The following is a 10,170-nucleotide window of genomic DNA, read 5'->3' on the forward strand; positions in this document are numbered from 1 at the left end:
TTGTAAAAAGTCAAATATGAAGGATATGCTACTGTCATCATTTTGTTTTTGTTTTTTTAGTTTTACCATGGATAAATTATTTCATACTGTCATTCAGCGTCATTTTTGAAATTGATTTTTTTTAATCTTTTGAATTAATTGTCCGCTTGTATTTATTTAGAGTATCACAAGAAGATGTGTATCGAACACACCGCTACTGTCACCTAGATGGCTTATATATGAGTCGATCAAAGTATTATACTTTAATTGGCATTTATCTTTCTAAATTCTGTTACATCTCTGGCAATCCTAACATGCTCAAACTGTCACATAACTTTCAATAATGCTACGTTTGCTCCTACTCTTGATGATCATGATGTTGACCATGTAGTTCTATCCTTCTCTCAATATATGTATCCAATTTACACACCTTTCGAGACCCTATAAGACATCCCATGATACTTTTAGAGACGGTCGCTTTTATCAAGTTAAAAGTCGCAAATTTCACATGATTTATCAAATTTGAATGTAGAATAGAGAATTTCGCAATTAAATAAATAAGTCCATAGTAAATTATTTTTCAGCGGGTATCATAAAGCTTACCCATTTCCTGCTTATTACATCGTCATCATCGAATGATGTCACTCGCTTTGTTGACTGGCAAGGGAACTAATTGCTTGTTGACACCACGAGACGACGTAATGGATTTATAAATGTACTTCGTGTCGCTCAAGTTTGTACAGAATTTGATAGCAAAAGAGGTACCGCCATGACTGTCTAATCGGTAAAGATTTTATCTTTGTAAGTTAAAACTGTGACGACTTCAGCTTTCCGTCTATTTGGAACAACATGTCTAAAATACGAAACCCAATGATCACATATAAAAAGATAAAACCTGAGATATGCTTTCCTTTCACTTGACTTTAAAATAACAAATAACAACAAAACCAAGTTCTGTCCCGGCACATTTCCTCGTATTGTGTGTGGCATGCTTCATGTTACATTGAAGATACATATTTGCTAGGAGTACGACCTGTAAGTGAATTTTAAACCAGATTTCTGAAAACAATGGAGGAACTTTGTTCCGGGACTTGTCCATAGCAGTACATCCCCAGTCTTTCCTCTCAAATTGTAGAATCACCCATTCAAGTGTCAAATTTTTTGTACTCCCAATAATGTGAGCTAGGAAAATACAAATTCACTTGTTCTATGACATAGAGAAGAAATGAAATAGAGATTGCAGCATTAAAAAAGCTTACCTTCATATGGTTTTCTCGTTTCCGACCAGGCAGTGTTAGACTGGGAGCAGCGCAATGTATCTTCTTCACTGTATCTTCTTCACTGAAGTTATGTCTCTCTGAACGAAAAGTTGTCAAAGTTTATCGCGTCAGAGTTAAAGAAACAACCAATCAACAGGTTGTGATGAACTGACGTCATTTTTCGTCATCTGGGAGTTGTCGTAATCCTAACAGCGATGGATTGTGTGAACTACTATATTGATTAGAGGCATTAGCGATGACGTAATTGAAGCTGACAAAGGATTTCTAATTAAAAGGTTCATGGATTTACATACTCAAAGACAACAAAGACTACTTGTAATTTCTAAGGAAGTGTGCATCAGGATACTCCCATGTTTACGACGCTCACTCACCAGACACTTTTGTCCGGTCATGACCTTTGTCTGTAAAACGTTTGTAATGATAGTGATGTCATACTAAATTTTCTATGAAATGAAGCCTTTGTGTAAACTTAGACCCTAACTATAGTGGTAGGCAATTGTTAGATCACTTTTTAGACTCAGACAATGTAAATCTTTCGGGCATAGGCAGTATAGGTGGAAGATTACTGTTTATGGTTAGGGCATGGAGGTAATATCACAGGGTGTTGTCTACATGTCCGTCCCCAGGGGTGGGTAGGTGTTTCGTTGTATCGCTAATAAAGATATATTCTACCACCTCCCCTCTGGAGGGACGGTGATTCTACCAACCTTTGGTGTTTCGGTCTTAACTTAGCACTGCCCTTGACAATCTTGCGTATACGTTTTATCAACATGCTGCGTCTATTATCTGATGAGTTTGAGTGCCTAATTAGCCAAAGTAATCAAGGGTAAATTACTAATCTGTGGACGCTCTCACCAGATTATCACCCGATTAAAGGTATATACCTTGCTGGTGCGTTCATTATTGACTTTGTCAAATTTAATCGGGTGATAATCTGGTGAGAGCGTCCACAGATTAGTAATTTACCCTTGATTACTTTGGCTAATTAGGCACTCAAACTCATCAGATAATAGACGCAGCATGCATGTTGATAAAACCACAGTCCTTTTGTGGAGGGACTGTGATAAAACGTATACGCAAGATTGTCAAGGGCAGTGCTAAGCTAAGACCGAAACACCAAAGGTTGGTAGAATATATCTTTATTAGCGATACAACGAAACACCTACCCACCCCTGGGGACGGACATGTAGACAACACCCTTTTGTAATATACGTCTATTATACCTACTTGTTTGGGGTAATCGGCAACGAGGAGAACAATCAAGTCATGATGATGTAAACATTGATGGGCACCCAACGATGAAACTTGCATAAAAATGTGCTCGCAAGCAGTTTTCCTTACGTTTTGCCATGGACCACGGTCCTCAACAAACCGTGCATGGACGAAGCACATATACTCCCTGTGTGCTAACTCCATGCCGTCCATGCTTCGATTACCGGTTTGTGGGTTTAGAAATATCAAAACAGGGTAGCTAAAAGGAATAAACTTCAGTAGAATATCGTGTTCATGGTCAGGTGGTCACCAAGTTGAAGCAGTATACCATGGCAGACGTTGCGTAGATGGTCGGTTAAAGCACAGAAAGCGATAATTATCGTTTTTTATCCTATATATCGTTCGAAAACGTTTTTCACTTCAGGTCCGACTTTCTAAACTTCAGATAATTTATAAATTTAGAACGCTATATTTAGAAAACGATAACTTTCTGGATTTCTTGCCGTGTTTATCGTTTTAGCTAGTTTAGCTCCCACAGGAAATACACGTATTTTAGAAATGGGTTTGTGGAAAAGACACAATTCCGCACCTAACTCGAGGTTGGTCTTTTTTACCTCCATGGATCAGCTCAGTCATATAAAGACAGCAAACTGATTAAAATGTGTTTCCGCTCTGTTCGGAAAGACCTCGCAATTGGCAAAATTTTGCCTTTACCTGCTGCAGTTTGCCACGGCAGCTGTAATTTTTGATCGGGTTTTCGCTGTTTTGTTGTGTACGTCGATTGCGACTTCTATTCTACTCTCTAATGCACATTCAAGGGGCATGTCATTTATCAGCTTTATCTAAAAGCAAAATGGCCAACCAGTAACACCAGTAAACATGATAAGAAATTCAAAGGAAACGACGAGCTAACACCACGTAAACACTCAATGTCGGCAACAACTAATGCGAGAACCAGGAATTAAAAACTGCCCCTTTAACACACCTATGCTAGATTAGCTTGTGTACAATGCACTGTTAGTGTTTGTATTTGAATTTTAACCCGGACTAGAATTCCCCTGTAAACGTCATCAATGCATTTTTCCTCGAGGGTCTATGCTGTGACATATGACCAATATTTCAACTTTGCTACTGTTATGTAATAACCTAATATGGATTGAACGCTTATTACTTTTCATCCACCTGTAGTAGTAGTATATGAGTTGTGTTATCGTTCGCACACTACAATCGTTACCTTTCGCCTACGAGCAGAAATTATAAGCAAAACCATAAAATGATAATGACGTAGAAGTGTGAGAGGGTCTTATCACGCATGATATCCACATGTACGGAGGATGATTTCAGGATTGTACATTTATTCACGTGATAGAGGGACCGTGATTTATTATAATGTAAAATATGCACTGTATGAGACATACATTGACAAATACAGACGAAGGAGGACGCAAGTGATAATGTGTTACATTTATGAATAAGAAATAAATGGAGACTTGGAACAAATAGCTGTTTCTGTATCCATGTTTGATGTTATTATAATAAATAAATAGATAAATGTTTTCTGTATTTGCTTGAGTTTGAAGTTAATGATAGAAAAAGTCATTCTTAGCATTAACTATCTCAAATCTATATGTGAATCAGCAACTTTACATGAAGTCGTGGAGTTGTACTCAACATTGTTCTAAATACTGGAAACATTGACAACTGTTTGGTGTTGTCACAGTGATTAAGAACAACGAGTTTGGATAACAAAAGAGAGAATAGAATGGTCGGGGAGAGACGCCATGGCAACAAATCATGCAAATGAATGGAAGGGATTGATAGGAACAGAGACTTACACCATTCTAAAGGAAATGAAGATGTCAATGATATTGCGTAGAACTAGATCATACTTCTATTGATAATTTACAACTATTCTACCTATAAGTGAAATGAATGCTATAGAGCGATCCTCCTGATAAGACTTGTACTTAAAGTATCTTAGAAAAATCAGAGAAGGATTCGACCTAGAATTAAGTTCTTCCAACCAAAAAGGATCTTTGAGATATTTGAATTAAGATATTGTTTATGAAGTCAAGCTTGCCTGAGATGATAAACAATCAGACAACCTGTTAACTTCCACAGTATCATATAAAATAAGGATTGTTCCTCACAAAAATAACAGCCTACTTCGGATGCTCTACACATGGTCTCGAGGTCTGTTAGAACCAAACTATTGATACAAACAACTTCGATCCCTACATTTATATCTACGAGTAATCCCACTTACAGAAATTATCGTGGAATCTAGCTACACTTCTCACATCACCATTTAAGGTCGTACACGCTTCGAAATTGAAAGACTCAAACTATTGCTCAAACCTATCTCGTCGAAGTTTTCAACCATTCCCTTGACAAATCGAAAGTAAAAACCAAGGACCCCTGTGCAAGTTTGTTTTCCGTGTCATCGACAGTTTTCTGTTATATTTACGAAAGCATGCATGTTGAGATACGAGGGTCTATGGTCACACTAAGTAGCCTCTATAACACTGGATTTCGGTACAAACGCAGACAGCCGCTCCTCAGAAATGAACAAAAGTTTTTAAAATGACAAAGGAAACAGAAAGTTTCACTTCAAAATGTATCTACGGCAAAAAGGATTTGCTTTATAGCTACACAAAATGAAAGTGGAATATTGTGTACAAAAAAACAAACAAACAAACCAAAGCTGGGCATGCATACCTTTCTCGAGATCAGATATGGCCTCGAAGTGTCAACTGTCCTGAAACTCAAACTTAATCCCATACAGAGAAAGTCTCACAGAGAAAGTCTCATCAAATATTGCTATAGGTAACTCCGTAATTCTCGGTACTGAAACTAGAGGATTGTTGGGTTCAAAAATTAGGTGATGGTGTCTGAAATTTAGCAATGTTACAATTAGACTTAAACCTGTATAAATGGCTAAACTGTGAATAAATTCAATCTATGTCAACAATGCTCTAAATAATAATTTGTGGGGAGCTCTGAGGGCGACAAATCAGAACTACGCATAACCATTGGGGATTCATGCTGAATAATAAAATCACAGAAGCTATAAAGCAAAGTTTTCGAACAGTAGGGATAAGTCGCTGGTACAGTTTCTCTGCTATCTTACTTCTTTATGTGATTTTAAAGATTAATTCGAGACTCTAGCACGGTGTTGTGTCCCTGAGCAAGGCACTTTACTCTTCAGTGCTCCATTAGGGGTTAGTGGGTTATGCATACCTCATCCTGTAATTGGGCTGACACCCGTTGGACTGATAAAAAATATTCTAGTACACAAGATCATTGTCCTTCTTGTTTGCTATTCGCAGTTGGTATAGGGTAGTAAAAGCAATCACCGCTAAGATTTTATTTTCGTCTTCTTTGCTAAGTCCCAGAAAGTTCAATACCCAGCATGTCTACTAAAATGCTAGCCATGTTCCGAGGCCATGCCCTCCACGAAAACTCTGAAATGATTTTCAGCGCCAGATATACATCCCTTTTTGCAGATAATTCTCGCAAGACATCCACACAGTTTACAGATAGACACACCAAAGTGTAGCACGCCCAGCATGATAAACGTTTATCGTCGGGAACGAGGATGATGTCTATCAGTGCCTTAACACCCCCGAGGGAAATCACTTTATCTTGAGAATCCTTATTTTTGTGACAGATATCTCAACCTTTACGTTGACTGGTGTTCGCTGTGAGTTTAAAATATCCAGGAGAGTGGGAATATAACTTGCCGCCAGTTTGCTTGCTTCTGGACCTCCTGCAGTTGAAAAACTTCATCATATTGAAATTGAATTACGCTGAATCATTACAGCCTTCACTTAATTGATAACAAGGTGAATTGTACGCACTCAAAAGTTTCTTCTTGAGTATGAACTTAAAAGAGTACCGATGACTATATCATCTTTATGATTCTACATCCTCCATTTTTCGTCAAGTCGCTGTATAAGATTGCCAGTGCGTGTGACGAGACAGTGACCGTGTCATCGCTACCAACTTTGATATCCTCAATGCAACTCATAGTACCCGTGCACGCAAGGAGCCCTATCTTCTGTATGGCGTCTGCCTTTGTTTCGTTATCTGTGTTTTCAGTCAAATATTGTGTGTTCACCATTATTTCACATTCGATGTATTTGTTAACTTGACTGTCCAAAGGTTGAGTACCTGCATCTCCACCAAGAGTAAAGTGTGTCCACTTCTCCCAACATTTTCAAAAACCCTCTGAACATGTTATTTTTTATTGGTTCTCCAATTCACCAACGATGAAAGTGAACATTCTGCAATTCATCCGCGCGTCGAGCAAGGCTCTACAGGCTGATCATGCACCTTCCACGTATGCCCACAATGCTTTGCGCCTTCTATGATAAGCGAGTCTGCAACAGGTGTCACGGCCTTGTTTATGTGGTAAATCACATCATACCGATCCGTGCATCCAGGTATCTAGGAGTACAAAAAAAACTGACAAGAGAGGGGCCAAAGAGCAAGATCCTGATTATGGTGACACACTGGCAAGTGCGGGAAAATCCCTCACAGTCACGGTGTAAAAAATGTCATGTGCGTAACTCGTTGATTTGGTGTCCTCTACTAGATGAATGGAAATAGCGCCATCAAATGAATCAATGGATGTAAGTCGGCAAATCGCGAAAGCAACGATACTTCAGCTGATCTGTGCGACGACAGCAATGACTCTTCTGTATTTGTTAACCCGACGACATCCTGAGAAGTACAATTGTGTCATCGGTAGAAAATTAGTGTGCGGAGTGAAAACTAAAAAAAGAAATTACCAGGTGACATAGCAGAATGTTTTAATGTCTGTATTTGGTACAACTGTACAATGATATTCTCAGCCATACGCAATTACTTGAAAAGATCATTTCTCGTAGAAGCCCTGCTGTTAGTGGTCAACATGGTTAATTTCTCAGTCCCAAAATTGTCATCACCGACTTAACTTTTGCGTTCGAAGAAACATATGACCGGGCAGGTCGTGTTATGATTGTACCGTCAATAATAATCACAAAGGAGCAGTGATGCCGACTACACAGGCACCGCGTAATTTTGTCATTCTGTTGCGCTATATAGAGCGGGTCGTATTATCTTGTTTATTCTGAACTTTCCATTGACCTTGTGTATGTAAAAGAAGAAAAGTTCAATAAGTTCTTGGTCAGATGTCACGCTTTCATACAACTCGGTGAAGGCAGCGTACAATCATGTTGCGGTCATCAAGGTCAAATGCGTAATTACTTGCCGTAATGACTTCATTTTACACAATTATCGGCTTGAACCAAGTCTCGGCAGAAGATTAAAATTTCGGTCATTTTTGTGTTAAAGCTCCATAAGCTGTATCTTTTGGCTATTTTTTCAGAACTTTTGTTTTGTGGTTTCCCTACACTTTCTGCATTGAATCCCTAAACTGTAATTTAATGCCAAGTATTTAGCATATCAACACAACCTATATGAGTATAATCTACATTGTTATTGTTGAAAATTGTATTCAAGTCCGGACTAGAATTCATTTGTAAACAATAAACAATGATCGTTACACACATACAAGCTGTGTTGACAAAAAGAGTACTCGAAATTTCAGCATGACAAACGGATTAGGGTCAGACACGGTAGTTGATGTACAGGAACAGAATACTGAAAAACTTGCCACAAGTTACAGCTTATGATACAGCCTAAAATGAGCTTTGAAGACAGAACGAACAGCTCACAAAAGTATGCCAATGTCACCTTCACGACCTTTGCCACGATCTTCAATACCTGGCTTTCGTACTAGTCCTTGTTGACTTTGACAATGAACACAGAGTTTACTCTTTCTGTTCCTTTGAAAGTTATATAGCAATTCAATAAAATATGTTCTGAGGTAAAGTATGTAATGGAAACCTATGACTTTACGACCGAATGAAAGTGTTACTTGCACCTCGGCCAAATGGTTATCATACTGGATGCAGAGTAACGCCATCAGATAAGATTTTTGTCTACATTTTGTTAAAGGTTGATAACTTTGATGGTCGACATCAGTTCTAGTTCATGGGACTACTTGTCTGTGTTGTTTTGGACCAATAATTGAAGTCTTTTAAGAGCACAAAATGTATTTATCGAGATGTATAGTTTACCTCCTACATTCTGAAACTTACTTGCAAAGTTTTTTCAGGCCTTTCATTCAATCATGTTTGGTGGAAGGACTATAGCGTGAAGCTCAAAAATAATTGTAAAATATGTAAATAGCCACTACGGCAACTGCATGCGTTCCTTTCATTTCATTGTTAGTTTAACGCGTCATCCGGGCTGTGGGTGACGTAAGATTGTTTTGCATCACGATGACGTGTTTTTGTTTCATCAAGCAAGACAATTGCAATTGTACGGCAAATTTGTAAAGAAAGCAAAATATTGACTGTGTGAAACGTACAGTGCTGACAATCGATTTGGCAAATTCGTTTTTGCTAGCTATGACATCATCAGCCACCAAAGTAAAGTTCCTGTTCCGATCGTAAGTTTGCTGTAGCCTATTTGCCGAAAGGATGTTTCAAGTTTCTACTAATCATGATGAAAGAGGGTCTGTATCTTTGTCAGATCCTAAGAAGGAGTAAGAAAAGACTGAAATATTCGAAAAGGGGATTATATCTTTCGATTAATACAAAGAAGGATATTTTTTGTGGTTTCACTGACGACCCTCCGTCTCACACCTCGACATACCGTCTGCAAACATATCCCATTGATGTCAGTGGAATTGAAGATCTGTGAGTTTTTCAAATGGTTGTTTTTAGATTTTGAATGTCTAGAGCTTTTAGACTGTGTATTTACAATGAAGGTTTCATAAAATGCAAGATGACATTGATGGTGAATCATTGCTACAATGTCCATCAATGTAATCTGCATGAATAGTAATCCATCTCGCATCTTGCACAAAAAGGATTTTTTATGCATTTTTTCCGACCGTAAATTTTGATTTAATCTGTCTGTACAACGCGTTTCATGAGAGAAGAGACACTTAAAAATAAGGTTAGGCCCTAATTGTCCATTTTCTGAAATATGCTACAGAAAATATTTTGTAATATCCACACGATGTTATTTTGAAATATCAAATGTATTGAACCCGAAAAGAATTCGATTAAAAACTATTTCAACTCTATACCTATACAAAGAATTCTAGAATGGCAATTCCACAAAGACTGAAATTCTATAAAAATCAACAAGAATTCGACTGAATAAAAAATTACGTTTTCGTCAGACTTTTACAGAAATCAGCAGACTCCTCAGGGTAGAAATCTATAGAAAGCTATAAATTCAATAAACTTTCTGTAGATTAGTTGTGTTAAAGGATAATGTCAAGTTACAAAGGTTAATGTCAATTTACATTTTCCAGGGTAGGCCAACATAGAAAACTCCATTTCTATTTCTCCATATGAGTACAGCTTACGCTTGCCCATAATCCAAAAACTCTATCTTTTCAAAATATGTTTCAAAAATATAGACTGCGATATCTCTTTCTTAATTACGTTCGGAAAATATCAAAATAACACTTGTAAATGCTTTCAAAGCATCTTAAAACCGGCATATATGACAAACAAAACTCATTGCTTGTATCATGGAAGGGGGAGTTGTCTTTTTCAAGTTAGAGTGCTTTTCATGAGCACAGTGCCAGCCAGCTTCATCAATGGGTCAGGGAACCAGACTGCACATCCAGGGA

The sequence above is a fragment of the Ptychodera flava genome, chromosome 15 (assembly GCF_041260155.1).
Source record: "Ptychodera flava strain L36383 chromosome 15, AS_Pfla_20210202, whole genome shotgun sequence".
In the NCBI taxonomy this organism is placed as follows: Eukaryota; Metazoa; Hemichordata; class Enteropneusta; family Ptychoderidae; genus Ptychodera; species Ptychodera flava.